General features: G+C 37.1%; 2 pseudogenes; both read right to left on the bottom strand.

The window, feature by feature from the left end:
- Positions 1-16816, bottom strand: part of LOC132069358 (DNA-directed RNA polymerases IV and V subunit 2-like) — an 87051-nt pseudogene extending 70235 nt beyond the window's left edge.
- Positions 16817-19200: 2384 nt separating this feature from the next.
- On the bottom strand, positions 19201-24415 carry LOC132031738 (G-type lectin S-receptor-like serine/threonine-protein kinase At1g11330; annotated as a pseudogene).

The raw sequence follows: 24415 nt of genomic DNA on the forward strand, positions 1-24415 counted from the left end.
TTGGTCATGTAAAGTATCACTGCAAAGTTAGCTTCCAAGACAAACAAATATCTCGAGAATTTGTGAATCAATTAAATCGATCTAATTGTAATAAAGTCATGTGCAAAGGAATATGACATTCTTATGAATTACAGGTGAGATAGCAATAACACATCACTCTCATCAACATGGCCAGGCTCGATTTCAAAAGACCACTATTAAAGATCTAATCTAATTTCTCAAAAAATAAAATAAAATATATTTATATATATAAAATCCAATCACTATTATATTAACAATTAGAAATTTTGTACTCTTTGGCAAAGTGAGTGCCTTTCCTCCGCATAAATTTCTAATTTGTAACTGATCGATTGACGAAAATAAATTTTTTCACACACTAAATTTTTTAAATGTGTAAGTAACCAAAGGTCACGAGTACAAAGGTATCTTGATAGATAGTCGCAAAATATTGTCATAGGATTCTTAAAGTAATATGACGATCACACTCAAAATTCTCAAACTATTTCTTTCAATGAATATCCCCTTTCATTATTTAAATCCAGTTCCAAAAATTAAATCAACCATAAATAAAATATTGATTTTCATGTTTTCACATGCTAAATTGTACTCAAGACAATTGATTACTTCATCTAGTAAATATTACTTAACATATTGAACTAATATTTGCTTTAAAGAAATTAAATAATTACTCGATTAGCAAATATAAATATTTATGTTAGATCATGGTACACCTCTAAGTTCGCAGGCAGATTCATATATACTTCATAATGTAAATCCACCTTCTACACGAAATTAGGCACGAAATCACATGTACCCCTAAGGCCATATACTGAGTGTTAGTCACCATCCCTAAAATCAGTGAGCACATACAGAACTCAAGCGTCAGGCATGCTAAACTCCTTACTAACAACCCTTGAAATAACCACTAAGAGCTCAATGTTAATGACAGGAACAAGGTAAATGGTACATAAAGTTAATTGGTCCACACAACAAGGAATGGCTTAAAAGGTCGTACATAGTATTCATCTTCTAGGTGAAAACCCATAAGTAGAGAGAATCCAGTGATTTTAAAACCTCATATCAATTTTACAAGTTGAGGCTTTATCATAAAGGACAAAATTGATTATAAGAGACCAAGTATGACTTTAATTGCAAATTTTTAACCATCAAAATTTTCAAATATTATAATAATATAAAATTGATTTAATTCTAAACAAGGAACGATCTTTTCATTACGTTATTTACCATCAAGGGGTGTGCATCTCTTTCTGTTTCTAGATCAAATATGGAAACAATTAAGGATTGCTCAAGTGTCGAACATTGACAGTGATACCAAAAACAAGATACAAATACAAGAATTTCTCCAAATCTTCTTCATTAACGCAGTACTTATCCAAAGGACCATCGCTGTAGCGGGAACTAAAAGAAAACGACGACTCAAGAATCCGACGGATTCCTGAAATAGCTTACTAAATAGGATCTTATACTTTACTATTACATAAGGAACAAGGTAACTAGTAAAGGGCACCAAGTATTAGATGAATACCGCTGAAGACTTGAGAGTCCCATACGAAAGCCAACTTGAGTTTCATGTTTCAATACTATTTTGATACAGTACATGCTCATACGCATCATAATTAAAATAGAACCAACAAACAAAACTCAAACTCTACCATAGGGTTTGGGTTGTAGACTCAACCAATTTCCATTAGGCGTTCACGCTTAGGTAAATAATTATTTTTCATAATTGATCTAATAGGATTCTAGATCTATGCAATCAAAACACGATACCAAATGTTAATTTACCTTTGATAGCCCTAGGATTATTGCACAAATCAAAAACACCATAATTAAGCGGTAGATTAACAAACTACGCTTTAGTCATCTTATTTATTAATGCGGAAGCACTCGGATGTATGGAACGATTGATGTCTTCCTCTCATCTTCCTGTTGGCCGGTCGAATGGGCGGTTGCCTTTTAGGGTTGAGAAGATGGGAGGTGACCTAGCCATATGTTTATAGGCGTCAAGCCTTGACCTAATGGGCCTTCCCATAATAGGCTTTATTAGGTCTTCAACAGGGCCTACACTACTGCCAATCCACACCAATACTTGAAGTGATTCAGGCCCAACAAGGAATCCAATATTTGAATGGCCAAGTCATGTTCACCAACTATATTTATTTAGCCCGTTTTATAAACCGCAATGATTAAGTTAATGTTAGTCCACATTTAGTTAAAATTCCAACAACATCAACCTTCACAATATCTTCAACTGATTCACAAAACGGACCCCTTACCTTTCCGCTTTGAACGGACCTCTGGATTACATTCGCTATGTTCTTGCACTTCCCACAGATGTGCATCTGGGAGGAGTCGCTGAGTGTGAAAAGGCGTTCATGCAGATTTGCTGCAGCACCATGAGCTATAAGACAGTCGCGTTCCATCTCACCAAATTTAACTCCACCAAAGCGTTTTCTGTCTACCACAGGTTGGCGAGTAAGGGGATGGACAGGCCCAGTATTACGGTATTTGACCTTGTCTTCAGCCATATGGATGAGGCGTTGGTAGAATGTAGGGCCTATGAAGATAAGGGAATGAACCATTTCACCCGTCCGACCGTTATAAACTCTCTCATTTCCCCATCTCGAGAATCCTCGCCTACAGGTCATATAGCATTTAATAGTCAATGACAAATCACCAGAATTCACAATTGACTACAATAAATCAAACACAGCTTAACTGGTTGGCACAAGAACATGTAATTACAAAAAAGGATACAGCATTCGTAGATCTTACCCATGAAGCTGCTCCATTATGGCGTCAACCGATAAAGTGGAAAAGGGAGTGGCATATTTTTTACCACCACCTAGGGCAATGCCCTTCCCCAGAGCGGCTTCCAGCAGCTGATCAGGTGTTTGCCTTGAAGGAAATGCATGGGGATTGATTACAATGTCTGGAACAATCCCCTGATCTGTAAAAGGAAAATTCTCCTGAGACTCCAGATATCCAAGGACACCCTTTTGTCCATGCATGCTAAAGAACTTGTCTCCAAGACATGGAGTACGAACCTGCACAGAATGTACAAGAATACTGGAGTCACTTAAAATGAATTAGGATCAGTCATATAGTGTCTTCCAGGTACTCTTGAGTTTCTTTTTCTCGAGGAAGGATAGGGTTGAAGAAACGTAAAGATGAGTAGGAGGCGACCAACTTTTTCACATGTATATTGAATTATAACACAGAAGCGTAATGCTTACACCTAACAGTTTTCTTTGCTAACTTTTTCTTGAGAAGGTAAAGTAATTTTATAGATAAAGTATCACAAAGGCTGTGCTATAGGAACTGTGCAATGTTGTCAAAGAAAAACAGCAAAGTATTCCCTATCTAGTCCTGTAGGGATTCTGACATCTGTAGCACTGATTCAGCGGTATTTACATGTTTCAATTTACACCATAAATGAAACAAACATATGCGATTAGGCTTTCTTTGCTAACTCTTCAAAGTAAAAGAACTTTTAATAGATATAACCTATGTTGCTCGGACTCATCATAAATGTCGACGGTGCGTGTGGGATTCTCCAAAAGTAGTGCATTTTTGGAGAATTCAATACGGGTGCAGCAACATTTTTGGAGGGTGCTCTAATATATCAAATAAAGTTTTGCAGTGAGAAAGTTCAATCATGTTATAATTTTTTTCTTGAGATAAAGGTAACTAATTCGTGTCATAAAATTATTATCAGCTATTGGTACTTGGGACCTTGTCCCACATATATATGTCAAAGACAAGGGACTTGAACAGCTTATAAGCTCTCTACAATCACCTCATCAGGCTTCTTTTCAGGACAAAAATTACCTCACACCATGTTGGTGGGGGACTAATACCTCATAAGGATTTAATACCTCATAAGGATTTGTTGAAGGATTGATTCGTCAATAGGTGGGGCAAAAGGGCAGCCACAAACCCCTCGTTGGGGGGTGGAGGGTGCTCTGTTGGTACATTGGACATTTCCTACATTGGCTGAAAACCGGGAGCTCGGGTAGTTTATTATCACCCTGTCTTACTGGATAAAACCTCCGACACAGGATAATACTTACCAAGGACACATTTGACGGATCAGAATATCAACATCAGATTTATTACATCAGTCAGTCCTTAAAACAAATAGCTGAAGGTTTTCTATAATGGCCTCTAGTTTTGAAGCTTTAGCAGAGTCTACTAATGCTAATTATAGACAAATCAGCTTTTTAGTCAGTTCAGTGGCTAGTCTATCTATGCGTTCATTAATATGATAGTTCAACGCACTTGAAGCTATGTATGGTCTTTATGTACGTAGCATCCGTTCTCCTTTTATTACGAAGACATCCCCCATGAAGCGCAAGTACTTTAAGAAACTTGCTAAATTGCCAGCAAACTTAATATGGTTTCTTAAATGATGACATGTTTCTCATAAACTGCATCTTAAAACATATAGAAATATAGAAATATAGTATATATATAGGGCATCTTACTTGTCTGAGAGATACAACAGCAAAATTCTTTCCTTCATCATTAGCAGAGAGCACAACCTTCTGAACCATGCCCCTTTCGGTATGCTTCTTCTTGACACTGTGATCAGCCCCTGATTCAGCATATTTCCCAATTATGATATCTCAGCACTGGAGATTTGCCCCAATGAATGGAAAACCATCATCATCTAGGCTGTCAACTCGTCCTATTTTACTCTGGGTTTTCCCAAAGTTAACAGAGTCCTCAATCTTTTGCTTCTTTCCAATAGCTTCCTTATTGTCGACCTCGGCCTTGTAGCTCCTGACATGCTCCGATCGAAACATTCCGCGCTCCAGTGATGCACGATTCATAACCAATGAATCTTCTTGGTTATAGCCAAGATGAGCATTCACTGCAACAATAGCACATTGACCATTGTAGTATTCAGGCCGTGGAAGCATTCCTTTCTGGTGACGAGCACATTTTGGTTTCCCGAGGGAATCTGACAACATTGTCCGGAAAAGTGGCATCTGAGGGTAATACAATTGCTGGGTAGTCGTATCAACTCTGATGTTTGGATTCACTGTTGAAAACCCAATTGCCTGTTGAGAGTGCTTCTCAGATTGATAGAGGACCCTCCTAGCATGATCATGATTTGGAAAAGGGATAATACCACAGCTCAAGCCTAACAGAAATGACATGTCCAATTCACAGTGTGTATAATTAGCAGGTGGATTCTCTTTATCTGCTTTCAAGAGGTAGTCAACTCCCCATGCAGTTCGACAGTCTTCTTCTTCTTCAGGTCCAATAAGCTCAATAATCCCATTGTCCAGAAGAGATTGGAAACCATAATCTCCCTCTTTCAAATCTTTGATTTTCTTAAGACTCGAAACAACAAGAAGTGGGCGCATAATCCTTCCCACATCAGAAAATATGCGAACTTCACCCTGCTGCTCATCTCTCTTAACTTCAACCTAGAAGAAAAGTTTTATGTATATCAAATTGACAGATCTTATAGTACAATATACAAAATCTCCTCAAGAGAATGTAATAGACTCAATTTTTAATATCCATGTACAGACAGACTTTTCTCAGCACATCCAGTGCTAATGGAAAAGGTATAGGGTCAAATTTGCATAGTGAAGAAGCTACATAAACTTCCATGCTTTTAACTTGCATGGTATATCTTCTAGTGCTAGAAGACAACATCAAATGCATTTCCAAATTTGTGAGCGTTATATAATAGAGAACTCTTGGATTCACTTTATTGTTTTGCCAAATCTGTGATAACTGTTATTTCATAGAGCTGTTGGATTTTATTATATTGTTTCGCCAAATCTGTGATAAAGGTTATTTCATAGAGAACTCTTGAATTGTATTTTATTGTTGGAATCATTCAAAATCTCAAAAGTATTACAGTATAAAATTTATTTGGTTAGTTTGAACTTCTGCACATTGCAAAGAGCTATTCTCGAAAGGTGATTTTATTTTCCAATCTACCTGAGCCTTGGATGAGAGCTAACGGTGGTACCTCTATTGGTAGGAGGTAGTAAATACTAAATACCCACTGAAATAGCTGAGGTGTGCAAGCTAGCTCAGCCAACACCGCTAAAAAAGAGATATTTCCCAAAAGGAAAAAGTATAACAGAAGTGGAATGGACAGAGTTCAAGGATTCCATCTATTCCGACTCATCGTAACCTTTTCCTTTTTGGATTCCTAAATAGTATCTCTACTTTAGTATTTTACTTATCCTGAAATAGCATCTATTTCCATTTAAGGAAACTCGGCAATGACAAGAGAGGGCTGCTCTACTGGTAGACCCTCTAGTTCCAACAAAAGGTTGGTTGTTTCGGGCACTAGAGGAGGAAAGAGGTACAACCAACTGTTGGTAGCTTCAGGGTTTGGGATTTACCAGTATGTAAAATTTATTCTGCATTCGATAGTGTACTACAAGATTCACGTCTATTTAAGGAACAAAGAGAAAAGGAGCAGGCTTTCAGATTTGGTTAATAGTTCTATAATCGCCTTTTAATGAATAAATGAATGTATTTGCAATATACCAAAACATTCTACAGTAACTTTTATGACTCTGTTGTACATAATTAAATAAAAATGATCACTACTTACCTGGTGTGACACTTCACTCCTACGGTCCTATATGTTATCTTACATTCAATTCAAGGCAATATACCGTAAGCTTGAGAAGCAAAGAGAATAAGACAAGTGTTTTACAGTTGGCTAGCAGTTTGATAATAGTCCTTTTGATGAAATGATGATCATACTCATAAACAAGTAGTCTACTTTATCCCAAACAAAATACACGTCGGTGCACACGCCCCCACAAAACAAATATTCTGAAGTAACGTCTTAAGAATCTGTACATAACTAAATCAAATGATTATGAGTTAACCTGACGTGGGACCTTATTCCAGCGGTGCTTACATGATATTGTTCATCTAATACAGTTACCAAAAAATTTACATCCTACTTGAGGAAAAAGAGAAAAGGGCAAGTTTCTATGTTTGGTTGACAGTTTTATGACCATCCTTTGGGTGAATCAATGACAAAGTTGCTATATAAACAAAATTTAATAGCAAGGTTCCATGATGCTGCTGTACATAATTAAGTGAAAATGATCATGAGCCAACCTGGTGTGGCACTTCATTCCTGTGGCGCTTATGTCTTAGTTTTGAAACGAAGAGTGCAGAATCTTCACATACTCCAACCCAATCCCCATCTAGAAGTACCTTTTGTTTTCCGTGGAGTGAGGTGGCACTATCATCTACTAACTTTTGCATCCCACACTGGGACAACGTCTCAAAAAATGGCTTCAGAATAGTTGTGCTGACAAGACCCGTTACTAGCCAAATTTTTCACCAGGCCACAATTTTCTCCATCTGGAGTAGATAGAAAGCATACCTTTCCCCAGTGTGAAGGATGTCTGCATACGTTATTTTAAAAGTGATTAGATTAGCATACTTAAGTTGACAGAAAAAGAAACATAATACCAAAAAAATTATGACAGAATGAGCAAAGGATCAGGAAGCAAGTCAAATGAAGTCACCATTTTTGCTAACAGAAAGACAAAAAAATGGTCGATATAAATTTACAAACACTTACGGGTATCTAGCATCGCCAACCTTCCCAGTGTATTTAACATGCTGACGTGTTTTCCTCAGATCAGCAGTCATTTGCAATGGATTTGTTCGTCTAAGAGTTGCGACTACACCAGAAACCCTCTCCATTCTCTTGTAAGAGTGACACCAATGACCAGTAGAAAAAGACCGGGAGAGACCATTGGTGATTATTGATGCATCCAAGTCGTGCTCAATAGGTTGCAGTTGTCGATCTCCGCAAAGATCTCTTTGCATTGCTTTCACCATACGCCTCTCACCCTGAGCTCTCGTTCAAGAAGCTCACCAGCCAGATCCAATCTCTTGTTTCGAAAATCATCTCTGTTGTCAACCTTTCTGCGACCAATGTAAGAATGCAAGAGGCACTTTACCATATAGCCAAGGAAGCGAGCCCTCTGCTTGAGACCACTAAGATTCGGGAAAAGGTATTCTTTTATTCACTTCTCAACAGATTCTTGAGGTGGAAATTTACAACCCTTTATAAGTCTATCAACATAAGCGAGAGCCTTTTTCCCCTTCCTGAAATCCTCACATTTCTCATCAGCATCGTGGATTGAAGCTACTAGTATATTGACGATATTAGTATCTTCAATATCCACATCAATCAAATCTACTACTTCCCTGTCAGAGGATACACCTAGAGCAAAAAACAGGACCCAAATTGGCATTTCCATCAGGAAGTACACAGTGAGGGCTTTTTGTCCTCCTCCCTTGATGTGCTCATGCTTCAAGGTCTCAATCAGTTTAATGTAGACATTCTTCCTATTCTCAGTCTGGCGATACGCAACCATCCAAGTAGAATTGTTAGAAACCCAGAGTCTTTTTAAACAGATCTGCTCCTGTGCAATGAAGATCTGAAATGGAAATTGCAAGAGCTTTTAATCTTTAAAGAACTGCGTCAGGAAATTTACTTCTAAAAGGCCAAAAAGGTTGAACAATACTCTATATCACTATAGTAATAGCATGCGGTTAGAATGCGCGCCCAAAGTTAAAAAGATAGCAAAATACCTAATTTATCCCACAAGTGGGGTCAGGGGCAGGTAGGATGCATGCAGACCTCACCCTACCTTTGCGGGGTAGAGAGGCACATGCTCAACGTTACTTCATCAAAAGAAAAAAAAAATCTTAATCTGATGCCAGTTCTATATGCAACGGGGTTAAGATGTAATAAAATTGACATGAAGCAAACACAGTGAATGGTTCCTCATCCTTTCTCCAGAAGTTAGAAAAGGATTGTCCTGAAAGTAGACATCAAACTCATTCCTGCATTAAATACCCCTTTTTTCCGAAGACAACTGAAGCTGAAAATGTTATTTGTTTAACTATTCTGAAAATGTTGGTTCACTGTCACCACCAGCCAAGTTATGCAGATGATGCTATAAAAAGAATGTTCAACCATGAACTGTTGTTACAACTGCCTTAAATTCAACAAGCACAGTCGATTTTACTTGGACCATTGTCTTCGAGTTAACAGCTTTAGGTCCATAAGCGCATCCTTTGAGTGCGTATCACCTTTTTTAAACTCCAAAACTCACAATCTAAGGAACAACATAGAGCAGCGCAAACCATTTGATATACTTAGAATCATGAGTCTCTAAGCTAGCTAACAATGAAATCTGATCTCCAACTGGTCTGTGTCTTTTATGGAAAGATATTTTGTTGTTGACGTCGAATCATTTATAAGATACTAAGTAGGCACTCCAAAAATTGTCTACTGTCTTAATGGAACACAAAGTTCATACCTTGAGTTCCGGCATCAGAATTTTAAGCTGCACATGTAGGTTAAACGGGGTCTGGCTCTAGGATCCATCATACTTGCGCTATATTCTATATATAGGTCATGTCAGAAGTTCTTGAAAAATTCAAGTTCCTTATTAGCTCTCGTCTTTTTCACTCTTTTCCATTACATTCAATTTCTCTTAGAACTGAGGACATTCATGTTCGGGGTTAAAAGATGGAAACCGAGACTAGTTGATGGGTTATAGAAAAGTAAAAACCTATCAGCACAGATTTGTGCTACTTGTATTAAAAGGCATCCATGCAACACTCTGAATCCACAAATCATACAACGTCTCAGTTTTTTGTTTTTGGGAAAAAAATACAATGTCAAAATTCTTATCGAATACGTGCTTCCAGAAAAAATAAGTAACTCATTTTTTTTATCAAGAAAAATAAATAAATAGCGCATACACTACATATTTCATATTTGTGCAATTTGTATTAAACATGCGGCACACGATCAGCTCGAAATCAACACATTATACAAAGACAGAGTTATTATATTATCCCTATACTGGCGTCAAAGTTTTTACAGAAGAGAAATAACTGATCACCAAATTTTGCAACTTCTCTTACAAAATCACGGTTCTTATCTTACTAAGAGTATGTATATCCAACTACATCAAATTATGATGAAGGCACATCGTCTTTCCTCCTAAAGGTTTATGCATGCTACAAAACTGTTTCATCAGTCCAAACTCTAAAATTCGGGACATTATGTAAATGTCGGAATTAATGCATTCACAAGGATACTATCCTTGACTTTTATGTTTTCTAGGAATTCTTTATTGTTTCAAAAATATCATTTAGTCTTTCAATATTATCTCTTAGTTTTTCAAGAAATCTTTTAAAAGTTTGTGATACATGTATCTAGTGAATTGTGATACATGTATCTAGTTATTTGTGCAAGACTTTTGAATTGTTTTTTTTTAGTAGTATAAATAGAGATGTAATTGATGATTGTAATCATCTCAAGTGGCCTTAAGTAGCCTAATACAACTTGAGCATTCTCTAAGAAAAATATTCTCTTCCTATTCTTTCCTACAAATTGGTATCAAAAGCAGTTTTCGTTCTTAATCTGGGGTTAGGTGAAGAAAAAAATTATGGCATCTAAAACAAATGATGGTGCTGATTCTTCAGTTGTTCTTACTCCATTTTTTGATGGAAATGACTTTGAATACTGGAAGATAAGAATGAGAACTTATGCGAAAGTCAAGGTTTGTGGACTATTGTTGCAAATGGCTATGAAGAGCCGAAGATGATGGTGAACTTTCGGTAGCGAGAGATGAAAAATCTTGAGGCTAAGCGTCGTCAAGATGCAAAGGCTTTGAGCAAAATTCAAATGGGAGTCTCAAGAGCATTTTTGCAAAAATTGCTACTTGTGAGAACGCAAAGCAAGCTTGGGAGTCTCACGGAAGCTAAGGTATGGTGACGAAAAAGGTACGCACTATCAATCTTCAAACTCTTAGAAGAGAGTTTCAAAATTTGAAGATGATAGAATCAAAAAATCGATGAATATTGCACAAGAGTCATGAATATTGTTAATGAAATTAGAAATCATGGTGATGAAATTTCTGACCAACAAGTTGTGGAAAAGATTCTAATTAGGGTCACAGAAAAGTATGAGTATATTGTTGCTATCATTGAGGAGACGAAAGATCTTTCTAAGCTTTCCATCAAAGAGCTAGTTAGATCGTTTCGTGCACACGAGAAGCCAAGATTTTTTTCGTGAGAATCAACCCAAAGAGACGGCTTTCCAGTCCAGAACCAATGAGAATTCTCAAAATTTCTCAAAGAATCAACAAAAAAGAAGTACAATCCAAAAAAGAAGCAGATCGTGATGGCTCTACTAAGAAAGTTGAAGAAAAAGGTGAGAAAAGTACTAGTCTTTTTTGTAAAATTTGCAAAAAGACTAATCATAATGCAGAAAAATGTTGGCACAAAGGAAAGCCCCAATGTAACTTTGGTAAAAAGTTTGGCCATATTGAGAAGGACTGCAGGCACAAGCAACAGGAGCAAGTAAATTTCTGTGAAGGAAAAGAGTAAGAAAAGGAAGAAAACCTTTTCTACGCTTCTCAATCGATGCTTGACAAAAAGCAATGAATGGTATGTTGATAGCGATTGTACCAATCATATGATTTGGAGATGAAAAGACTTTCCTCTCAATTAATCGCATCACTTCTAAAGTGAGAATGGGGAATGAAGCCTTAGTTGATGCAAAAGGTAGAGGTACCATTTCGATGAACAGAAAAGGGAGCGGTAAGCAAATTCAGGTGTCCTTTATGTTCCTGACTTGGAAGAAAATTTGCTTAGTGTTGGTCAGCTCATGGAAAATGGTTATTCTCTTGTGTTTAGAGATAATTGTTGTAGAATTTATGATAAAATTGAGCCAAATCAAGTCATTGTTAAAGTAAAGATGATAAAAAGAAACTTTCCTTTACAACTTCATTACAATGCATTAAAAAATGAAGTTGTAGATGATTCATGGCTTTGGCACAAAAGGTTTTGTCACTTGAATTTTGATGGTTTGAAGCTTCTCAAGCAAAAAGACATGGTGCAAGGCCTTCCGAGATACATGCTGAGGTGGATCCATGTGAAAGTTGTATTATGGGAAAGCAACATAGAAAGTCTTTTCCAAAGGGAAGTCTTGGAGAGCAAGTGTACTTTTGGAACTAATCCATACGACATTTGTGGACCAATGAAGACTCCAAATCTCTTGGGAAGCCAAAGGTACTTTCTAATTTTTATTGATGATTTTTCAAGAATGACTTGGGTTTATTTCTTGAAAGAAAAGTCGAAACATTTGCTACATTCAAGAGATTTAAAGCCTTTGTTGAGAAGCAAAAAGAAAGATCAAAACCATTCGCGATGACGGAGGAGGTGAATACACAAGTCGAGAATTTGAAGAATATTGCAAAAATGAAGGCATTGAGAAGCAACTTACAAAAGCGGTACACTCCTCAACAAAATGGTGTATCGAAAGGAGAAACGAGAACCATTGTTGAAATGGCCGGAACGATGATGAATGAGAAAGGGTCGCTTGCAAATATTTTTGGGCGAAAAGATACATACGGCGGTGTCCATCCTCAATAGGTGCCCGACAAAGGCATTGAAGGATAAGACACCAGTTGAAGCTTGGAGTGGAATGAAACCTTCTGTAAGTCATTTTAAAATTTTCGGGTGTATTTGTTATGCTCATATACATGCTGAAAAAAGAACAAAATTGGATGAAAAGAGTCAAAAATGTATATTTCTTGGTTATAGTGATGTGACAAAAGGCTATAGGCTTCTCGATGTCAAAACTAACAAACTTGTTGTTAGTAGAGATGTCATTTTTGATGAAAAAATAGCATGGAATTGGAAAGATAAAAAGGTGGAGAATACTTCTATCATTTCTTTAAATGTGCCAAGTCAAGAAGAGGATGAGGAAGAGGAAGATGTCCCTCAAGGGGAGAAATCTCGGATCCGGAAGATGAAGAACCACTTCCAAGAGGAACAAGAATGTTGAGTGACATCTATCAAAGATGCAACTTTGCTGTATTGAGCCGTAAAATTATGAGAAGGCAATAAAGCATGATGTTTGGAAGACATCCATGGTAGAAGAAATTCGGATGATTGAGAAAAATAATACTTGGGAGCTTGTGGATGTAGCCAAAGAAAGAGAAGTTGTAAGTCTAAAATGGATTTACAAAATCAAACTCAATCAAGAAGGAGATATTCAAAAGCACAAAGCAAGGTTGGTTGCTAGAGGTTTCACTCAAAAGCCAGGTAGTGATTTCTACGAAACTTTCTCTCCAGTTGCACGTCTTGAGACAATTAGAACCTTGATTGTTGTTGCTGCACAAAAGAAATGGAAGATTTTTCAACTTGATGTTAAGTCTGCGTTTCTAAATGGAAAACTTGATGAAGAAATTTATGTTGAGCAACCTCAAGGATTTTTGTTCAAGGGGGAGAAGAGAAGGTGTACAGGCTAAAAAAGGCTCTTTATGGGTTAGAAGCAAGCGCCAAGAGCCTGGTACAATGAAATTGATGCATACTTTCGAAAAATAATTTTCGGAAGTAAAAAGCGAAGCCACTTTGTATGTGAAGCAAGAACATGGCAGCATTGTCATTGTTTGCCTCTATGTGGATGATACGATTTTTATAGGAAATGATCGGAAGATGATGCGAAATTCAAGCAAGATATGATGCAAACCTATGAAATGAGTGATCTCGGGTTGCTACATTATTTCTTGGGCATTGAAGTTTCTCAAGTGAAAGAAGGAATTTTTATTTCTCAAAAGAAGTATACTAAAAGTATTCTTCAAAAATTTAAAATGATGGATTGCAGGTCTGTGGACATACCATTAGCAGCAAATGAGAAATTCAGAAAAGATGATAGAGCAAAGAAAGCTAATAGCTCACTTTACAGGAGCTTGATTGGAAGCCTGCTATATCTTACTTCAACAAGACCTGACATTATGTTTGGTGCTAGTTTATTATCAGGATTCATGTAAGAACCAAGCCAAGTGCATTTTGGAGCTGCAAAGCGTGTTCTACGCTGCTTGCAAGGAACAATGGATTATGAGATAATGTACAAATTTGATGGAGATTTGGACTTAATTGGCTATTATGATAGTATTAGGTCAAAGTATAGATGACATGAAGAGTACTTTTGGTTATGTTTTCTTATTTGGTTCAAGCATTTGTTCTTGGTTGTCAAAAAAGCAAAGTGTTGTTGCTCAATCCACAAAGTTCTCTCGAAGCGAATATGTCTCAGCAGCTAAGGCTACTTCTCAAGCTATTTGGCTTAGGAGAATTCTTGAAGATATTGGTGAAAAACAAAAAGAAGGGACTGTTTTGTATTGCGATAGCAAATCAGCGATTGCCATTGCCAAGAATCCGATCAACCATGAAAGATCGAAGCATATTTCCATCAAGTACCATTTTATCAAGAGAAGCACAAGAGAAAGGTGAAATTCGGTTGCATTATTGCCGGACGGAGAACAACTTGCGACATCTTCACCAAAGCACTTCCTAGAGAAAAGGTTTGCTATCTTCGAGAACGCATTGGAGTTGTCAAGCAAATATATTAAGGGGGAGTGTTGGAATTAATGCATTCACAAGGATACTATCCTTGACTTTTATGTTTTCTAGGAGTTCTTTATTGTTTCAAGAATATCATTTAGTCTTTCAATATTATCTCTTAGTTTTTCAAGAAATCGTTTAAAAGTTTGTGATACATGTATCCAGTGAATTGTGATACATGTATCTAGTTATTTGTGCAAGACTTTTGAATTATTTTTTTGAGTAGTATAAATAGATGTAATTGATGATTGTAATCATCTCAAGTGGCCTTAAGTAGCCTAATACAACTTGAACATTCTCTAAGAAAAATATTCTCTTCCTATTCTTTCCTACAGTAAAGTGGTACATAAATTTCACCTTCATAAGACCAATCTTCAATTAAAACAAATAAACAAACCCAAAAAGTAGATAGCACCTTCAGAAGAACCTCACAGGCTCACACTACGCGTGACACGTCATTCTAATCAATCACTTAGTTAAATGTCCAACATGAAAGTTAAATTTCTCTGCTCTCTTTCCTCCTCTTTTGTTACATTTTCCATTATAGGGACACAGTTGTTGCAATTATCTGATTTTTCAAAGTTACAATGTCTGTCAAATGACACACCTATTCAGGCAACAACAACTACTAGTACAACACTACGTCTCAATCCTAAACTAGTATGGCTCGACTAAACAAATTATTTATATGCATTCGACTCCGTAAGACTCATCTCATTCCAATACTCAATCATATTGTAGGAAAAAGGTGTCGTATTCCAACTAAGCTAAGATTCTTAATTTCAAACATAAATTCTAACATTAACAAGTGAACTTCGACTATTTTGAGTTATGCTAGGTTGATGTGTAGTTAAACGGTTGATGTGGCTGTACTTTGAAGTTTGAATGGTATCTTTAATTTTCCCTTTAGACTCATTACGGCTTAAATAGTGTACCAGCTACAACCAACTGTCCAGCCTTGTTTTCTATGCCCTCTACAAGTATCGAGAGTGAAGTGCTAGCAGGAAGATATTACCTTTTCAGCCCCTTTGACTATGAAGTATCCCCCATGATCAAATTCACAATCAGGCTTGTCAATACCATTCATCCAGCACAACTCTGAGTTCACCATCACGGGGATTCTCCCAATCAGGACATCCCTTTTATCTTCCATCACACACTCCTTGTCAACAAGCTGTTCTACCCCAGTTTTGAACTTGTCGCTTCTAACTAGCTTTTTAGTATAAACCTGAAATCATATATAAGGGCTGCCAATTAAGTTAACAGAATAAGAAATGGACAGGGAAAAAAATGACATCTTTGGATGTGTCCTCAATGCTAACCGGAAAAATCTGCCAATGCATGACATGAATGAGAAGGGATTATATTTCAACTATCAGTAGTAGTCCAGATAAAGGTGAATTTTGTCAAGTTCAAATAAATGACAAAGTATTAATTATTAGGATGCATGCAGCTCAGAGCTCTTATTTCCTTTGTGATGACCATTGTCTTACTTTTCTTCAGATGAGCAATGTATTTAATAAAGAACTGTGCAAAGATTGACAACTTAATCTACGGAAGAACAACACAATCCAATCATTTTAGAAAATAGCTAGCTAATCCAATTTTTTTGGTAAAGTAATAATTTTATTAAGGTTACGGCAAAAAGTCACCCGTAGATAAGGAGTACACCAAAAATAGTAGAAAACCGCAAGCTGGCCAATTCAAAATTGAGAATGAGACAAAAATGAATGAATATAAATAAACAGAAAGAAATTGATACACATAAAACTTTAGACTATAGACAAAAAAATTGAATATTAGACAAAAACAAACATTTTCTAACCTGAATATGAGTCTCAACCATAATACTGGCAGAATAAGTCATCTTTTGAAGGCGAGCATGCCGAGGCCACAAGTCCAGGTACTCTTTTCCACCATCCACAGAAAACTTTTCCCCTGTCCAAAACTTTGGATGCTCAAGGGATACTTTCCCAAACTTGACAGAAGCATGCTTCCAATCACCTTCACCTTTCTTTGATGGATCATAACTTGGCTCAACATGGATCTCCCCAACCGAGGCAAACACCGTTTGGATACCATAGTTGATGAAGTCGTTGTATGAATTAATCTGGTGGCTGACTACACCATACTTCTCAAAGAAACCAGTTGATGCCTTTTTTCAAAAGTTTCTCAAGAAACCTTCACCCAACTCTTTAATTATAGTCACATCAAGATTATCATCCACATCCTCATCGTCATCCCAATCATCATCATCATCTACTTCAAAAAGACCGTTGATATCAAAATCCATCATCGTTGATCCATTGGATATCTTCTCTTTACCACTACTACATCCCACTTCTTCCATGATATCAGAAATTGTCATCTCAATGAAGCGCCTGCATCAAAAACAAAATCAAATTGCATCAATCGATATTAATTTTATTTCCAACTTGTACCGGTGCACAAACATGATCTCTCCATTTTTTTTAGAATGGTAACAGAAACATGATCTCTTCTTTCAAAAGCATACATCAATCAGTAGTAGAGTACAGTACGGAGACAGTCGACAGCTAAAGTGCTTTCAACTATTTTTAGAAATTTCAGCACACTGATATTCCCATTTCAGTCAATTTACCTCTAAACTCCTAAACCAAAAAACATGAAACAGAAACAGAAGAACTCGACATGCAAGAAGTAACGGAAAAGTATTTAACTTCTTCTTTTTTTTTTTTTTTTTTTACTTTCTACTTTTGGAAAAATAGCTAAAATCAGTTTCATCTCTCTAAAACCCCTGGCCTTCTCGGAGAGCACCAACTTGTAAATATCAAAACCCCATAAAGAATCTGCAGAACAAGCTGCATGATAGCTATATAATGATGTCAATCAGTAACAATTGTTAAGAATGAACAAAACCCAGAAATTTTACTTAAAAACAAACACAAAAACTTGAAGCGACTATCAGAAAATCATCGTGACGCCGCGCATTTTCTGAATATTTTAATGATTTAGGGTGCGTTCAGTATGGAGGGAAAAAAAAATTAATATTTGATTGGACAAAAATTTTGGAAAACATCTTTCTTAGGAAAAAAGTTACTTCAAAATGAGGAAAATGTGTTCTCTAATAGAAGTAGGGAACACAAACTCCACAAATGACTTAGAGTTGGCTGCAGTAGTCTTCGCTTTGAAGATTTGGAGGCATTACTTGTATGGAGTCCATTGTGAGGTGTTCACGGATCACCGTAGTCTTCAGCAGAATGTGTTTAATCAGCGGGATCTAAATTCGAGGCAGCGTAGATGGATGGAGTTGCTTAAGGATTATGATATCACCATTCTTTATCATCCGGGAAAGGCTAATGTGGTAGCTGATGCGTTGAGCCGAAAGGCAGTGAGTATGGGTAGCTTGGCGCGTTTGATTGTGGGAGAGCGTCCTTTAGCTATGGAGGTGCAGTATTTGGCTAATAGTATGGTGAGACTTGATATTTCAGAACCTGGTAAGGTTCTAGCTTGTGTGGAGGCGAGGTCATCTCTTTTGGAGCAGATTAGGGCCCACCAGTTTGAGGATGTGAAGTTGTGCAAGATTCGGGATAAGGTGCTAAGTGGAGAAGCCAAGGAGGCTATTCTTGATGATGAGGGTGTTTTGAGGATTAAGGGGCGCATTTGCGTTCCTAGGGTTAGTGATTTGATTAGTTGATCTTGAAAGAGGCTCACGGTTCCGAGTATTCCATTCATCCGTGCAACAAAGATGTATCGTGATTTGAGACGACTAAATTCTTGGTGGGGTAGGATGAAGAGAGACATTGTGGAGTTTGTTGCCCGGTGTTCAAATTGTCGGCGGGTTAAGTATGAACACCGAGAGACCGGGTGGTGTGCTTCGAAAAATGCCCGTTCCGAGTGGAAGTGGGAGAGGATTGCTATGGATTTCGTGGTTGGTCTTCCGAAGACTTTAGGCAAGTTTGATTCGGTTTGGGTTATTGTGGATAGGTTGACTAAATCCGCACATTTCATTCCGGTTCAGATTACCTATAATGCAGAGAAGTTGGCCAGGATATACATTCGAGAGATAGTACGATTGCACGGGGTTCCTATTTCCATCATTTCTGACAGAGGCACTCAGTTTACTTCCCATTTCTGGAGGACTTTGCAGAAGGAATTGGGAACTCAGTTAGATCTTAGCACGCGTTCCACCCCGCGGAACGGATGGTCGGTCAGAGAGGACTATTCGGGTGCTTGAGGACATGTTGAGGGCTTGTGTTATTGATTTTGGTGGTCATTGGGACAAATTCTTACCCTTGGCAGAGTTCGCGTACAAAAATAGCTACCATTCCAGTATTGAAATGGCGTCATTCGAGGCTTTATATGGTAGGAGGTGTCGTTCTCCTATTGGGTGGTTTGATGCTTTTGAGGTTCGACCTTGGGGTACAGATTTGCTGAGGGAGTCTTTGGATAAGGTGAAGCTTATTCAGGAAAAGCTTACGGCGACTCGGAGTAGGCGGAGGGAGTATGCTTGTGGAAGGTTCGTGATATGGAGTTCATGGTTGGCGAAAGGTGTCCTATTGAAGGTTTCACCCATGAAGGGTGTGATGCGATTTGGGAAGAAGGGCAAGTTGAGCCCGAGGTTTATTGTCCCTTTTGAGATTCTCCGTCGTGTTGGCGAGGTGGCTTATGAGTTGGCCTTGCCACCGGGTTTGGCGTGTTCATCCGGTATTCCATGTTTCCATGTCAAGAAGTACCATTCGGACGGGTCTTATATCATTCAGTGGGATTCGGTACTATTAGATCAGAATCTATCCTTCGAGGAAGAGCCGATAGCAATCCTAGATAGGCAAGTGAGAAAGTTAAGGTCCAAGGATATTGCTTCGGTCAAGGTACAGTGGAAGCACCGTCCGATTGAGGAGGCCACTTGGGAGACCGAAACGGATATGCGGAGTAGATATCCTCAGTTGTTCGACGGTTCGAGTACCCTTTTCTCCACCTTTTCCCTGTCGCTCGAGGGCGAGCGATTGTTTGATTGGTATCTGATGTAACGACCCGTTTGGTCGTTTAGCACTTTTGAAATCATTTCCGCCAAAATACCCTTTCCGTAGCTTTAAATAGTATTCTTGACTTGCGAGAATTGGTGGCACGGTGATTTAATTGGCGGGTACTTTTTGAAATATTTTTATTTAATATGTGTGAATAGTTTATTTATAGGAATATGAGTTTTACACATGTAAGGTCTAAGTTGGTAAACAAAGTATTTGACAAAATGATTATATTTATTACAATGTTTGAGTGAGTAAATAAATTGTAGGAATTATTGGGCTAAGTTATGGGGCTTAACCCACTTCTTATGACCCATATATGTATTAGAAGCCTAGGGTTTAAAAAACAATTCAATTGCTTTGGGCATGAAAAATAAAGAGAAAAATAGATAATAGTGAAAGAAAAACCACCTACGGACTCTTCTTCGTGCACTAACAGTGGTAGAGGCACCAGGTACTTCTCGTTTCAAATTGGTTCTTGGTGTAGTATTATGATTTCCGTATATGTTTCATAATTTTCTAAGAATAAGGAAGTGATGAAGTATTTATATATAATGAATGTGGAGGTGTAATGAGATTAAATCTCAATAAGATCGTCTTTACGGGTGCAATTCTTATGGCATTAAAATTATTTGAAGTGGGCGACATAATGATGACTTATGATTGAGGAATACTGATGAACTAATAAAATAGTGATATTTTTAATGCTTTAAAATCAAAAGCTAATTAGCCATAGAGAATTGATGAGATCATATTAAATGATGAATTATCTATAGCCAGAACGTGTGCCTTAGAACTAATTTTCACAACCTTTTCACCTCTGTCAAATACAACAACTGAAGACTTTGAAGAATTGTCAGTGCTAAAGTAATGAAAACTAAATGATTATTCTTAAATGGGTGCATGAATCAAGCCTTCTCCTTTTAATCTTAAGAAGAATTTAAAGACTGTGTCCGAATATGGCTTCCAGCTTTGAATTTATTTTATGTCTATCATGGTCCAATTTCAATCTTTATATATTGGGTCTATGAAATTCATTACAGGTGTATTAGATAATAGGAACACCTTCAAATTCATGGTATGGTAATTGAAGATTTTGAGCCCTAGTTTTAAGAAATGAGGATTAATGGTTTGAGAGTCCATTTATGGATGAAATTGACCAATTTTCAATATATATGACCCTTAGGTAATGGGTGAAATGATTTTTTTATAAAATTCCAATTTTGCCCTTGTGGGCCCGAGGTCACTTTTCGGGTTGCATTTTTGGGTTTCGAATATAAATATAGCAATATGGGTGTCCTTAGATTCGTATTCTAACGTAAATCGCATATTTGATAGACTTTGATCGTTCAGAGGCTCTCCGCAAAGGGAAGGAGTTGGTTTGATCGTTCGTGGCACCCGCTCGGCCTTCGAGGTAGGTTACGGTCTACTTTAGTTAGACTCTGATTAGAGAATCGTATGTAGTTGTAGAAAGTGACGGGGATAGCATGTAGGCCTTCGGGCATGAAGTGGAGGTGAATTCCAATTAGGTTGGCTCTATCAGCTGTTATGTGGGCTTGTCGCCATATGTGTTATTTTTTTTGTGATTATCACCTATTTGGGTCTCTGTCATATACTAGCTCCCTCATTATATGAAAAGGAATGATAACATTGATATGACTTGTATTTGTTGATTGTATATTGGTGATATTGTTGAGATTGATATCATGTAAGACATGCCTTCCATATTATTCTTGTGATGATGGTGAGCTACGTGATTGAGAGACTCCGAGGTTTTTGCCGGAGATTGAGAGTGACGAGAGAGACTCCGAGGTCCTTGCCGGAGATTGAGAGTGATTGAAAGCCTCAGAGGTTTCGCCGGAGAGCACGAGTGGTACATGGACTTCGCGGGTCCCCCATGGGTCATGGCTTTGAGGCACGCCCTTAGCATGTGTGTACGAGAGTGGAGTGAGAGAGGTGGCTTTGCATTACATTGCATTCATTCACTCATACATTTGATGATGATCGGTGAATTATATCCGTCTTGGTTGATTTCATGATTCCTTTATACTTTACTTGTATATTATATGTGACCATACCTGTTTGCTCTATGTGCTACTTGTTAGTTTCCACTTCTTTATGCGTTATCTAATCATTGTCGGCCTATGATGCTTACCGGTACTAGTCTTGTGTCTTACTACTCTTCTTTTTTGCACTTTTGTTGAGTGCAGAGTACGATCCAGGCTCCAGTTCTACACCCCGTGGCTGATACGCGAGGGTGACGTCTTTTAGTTATTCAGGGTGAGCTACTTGGTCCTCCGTGGCCCCTGAAGGACTTCCTCTATTTATTTCTGTTTTTGTATTCGACAGACAATATGTAGCCTTCGGGTATTTTCAGACTTATATTCCGTACTATGTTAGCGCTCTTGTACCCTTTGACCAGATTTTGGGGTTATCGTGACATTTCTAGTTATGATAAGTATTTAAGACTTAATAACTTATTCTTATTTAATTTTCCGCTTATTTAACTTGTTATTAGTAATGTGGTTCGCCTACTCGGAGGGATAGTGTAGGTCCCATCACGACTCGCGAATTGGGTCGTGACACATAGTAATCCCACATGAATAGCCCTTTCCACTTGTTCCTTCATGAAGCAAGAATCACTAAGTGTTGGATCTGTGAGCTCTACCATAGCCTCTGTACTCCACAGCTTCCATGCCTACAATAGCATATAATTGACCATAATTTCTAAGTAATTTACGCCACAAAAATAGTTAATGGTCGAGTAACAAATAAGAGTAGTAGATCATATCCGATCAAGGCAAAAATAAGAAAAGAATAATTGGAATCTATAGTTTTGGATCTCGAACCAAAGGTTGTTTCTTGATCTAAATGATGGGGTAGTACGGAAAGATAAAATGTGGAACTTACTAGAAATTACTCACATATTCGACTAAATTGAGGGGGCTTCCCTCATTGCGAAAGCAATTATTTTTCCTCCCACTTGCAATTTCAAGAACCAAAACTCCAAAGCTGTAAACGTCGGATTTAGTTGAGAAAATTCCTTCTTTGGCATACTCAGGTGCCATGTATCCACTGCCCAACGACGCAATCTTAGGGTTCATGTTCTCGTCAAGTAAGATATTACTAGCTTTCAAATCTCTATGAACTATTCTCAACCTTGAATATTTGTGAAGGTAAAGTAGTCCTTGAGCGATCCCTTCAATAATGCTAAAACGTCTCTCCCAAGATAGTAGTCTCTTTTTTTTTTCAGATCTAATATGGAAGCAAAAGTTTTAGAAGAATTAGAAATTGAAATCTTAATTCACAAGGATGATGCTCACTGTGGCTAAAAATTAAGTAAAAATGTGATGCCTTGTAAAAATGTGATGCCTTACAAATAGGAAAAAGCCCAAACTTTTATTGGGCATGTACTCATAAATTAGCATCTTCTGATCTCCATGTACACAAAAACCTACCAACTTGACAAGATTCGTGTGCTGGAGTCTAGCTATGAGAATGAGCTCATTTCTGAACTCCGACAATCCTTGTTTAGACCACTCTGACAGCAACTTTATAGCTATTTCTTGTCCATCCGGCATTGTTCCCTGGATTTGGTGAAAAAAAATGCTACACGGTTGAGGGAATTATGTGGCCATGATACTCCATTGAAACAAATTTTGTCTTCTAAGTTACCTTGTAAACACATCCAAAACCTCCTTTTCCCAGCTCGCATTATGGTGAAAAGTTCTTTGTAGCTGTTAGGCTAATAGAATAGTTGTATGCTTTTACAGCAGTACCTCCACTTTCATCGTCCCGACTATCATAAATGTCAGTGAGTAATTCTCTTATTTCTTGTTCTTTCCTTGCTTTTGCTGTCCAAATTCATATCATCAGATGAGAAAATACATATTGATTTTAAGCCTGATGTAACATGACTACAATTTAAACTGCGAGAGGAGGAGGGTTTAAGTCCTTAGTACCTTGTGTCCATTTCTTTAGGCACAATATTAGACCAAGCAGCATCAGAAACACAGGGGTTACTATAGGAGCAATTATCCAGAGTTTCTTGTTCTTTCCATTTTTTGACTCTGCAGTAGATGATTTGAATGAAAAATTTATTTATGAGGAAGAACATTAAGTATAAAAATTAGCAAATCTCAAAGGGACACGGTGATTCGATATCCTACTAACATAATAAAGATAAAGTATAATAATTACAACTTGTGAAGCTCATAAATCAAAAAATAGTTTTGTATTTTTGTGAATTTGTGAGCGTGTGATTTTATTCACAGATAAAAATCAATTTGTTTTGATATTTGTAGATTTTCACTCGTTATTTTGAGTCAAGTGTTTATGGCTTTATGCTAGTTAAATGTGATTTTTAACCTTAGTTTTAGATGAAATTCAAGAAATAACTTATATTTATTAAATGAACCTCAAGAATCAATAAAATTTTATTCTTCATATATACTCTATACTTAAAAAGATTAAGTTAACCAAACAAGAGATTTCAAAGATAATCCAATCTTGACGGATAACATTGTTTTCATTTACAACACTATATGGCATGATTTAATAAATTTATTTCTGTATTTATAAAAATCATAGATATTTCAAAAGCGATGTATAAAATTATCCATAATTGTTTTATTCGGTTAAATTACATTCTTGAAATTTTAACTACAGCATAATTTAACTAAATTATCTTATATATCTTAATTAATATTAATCTTTCTTTCACCACATCTCTCCATATTTATCAGTGTGGGTAAAGGTGAAAAAAATAATTAATTCTATCTTGATTTTTTAAAATAACCTATATTTAAGATAAAATAGACCAGAAAGACTAAATAATATTTAAAGCTATTTTTTTAGAGATTACACTCAGTATCAATTGGAATACCAATGCTACCAAATTTAGCCCATATTTGAGTTTCTTGCCCACAGTAGCCCATCTTCAT

This window comes from Lycium ferocissimum, chromosome 9, assembly GCF_029784015.1.
Source record: "Lycium ferocissimum isolate CSIRO_LF1 chromosome 9, AGI_CSIRO_Lferr_CH_V1, whole genome shotgun sequence".
In the NCBI taxonomy this organism is placed as follows: Eukaryota; Viridiplantae; Streptophyta; class Magnoliopsida; order Solanales; family Solanaceae; genus Lycium; species Lycium ferocissimum.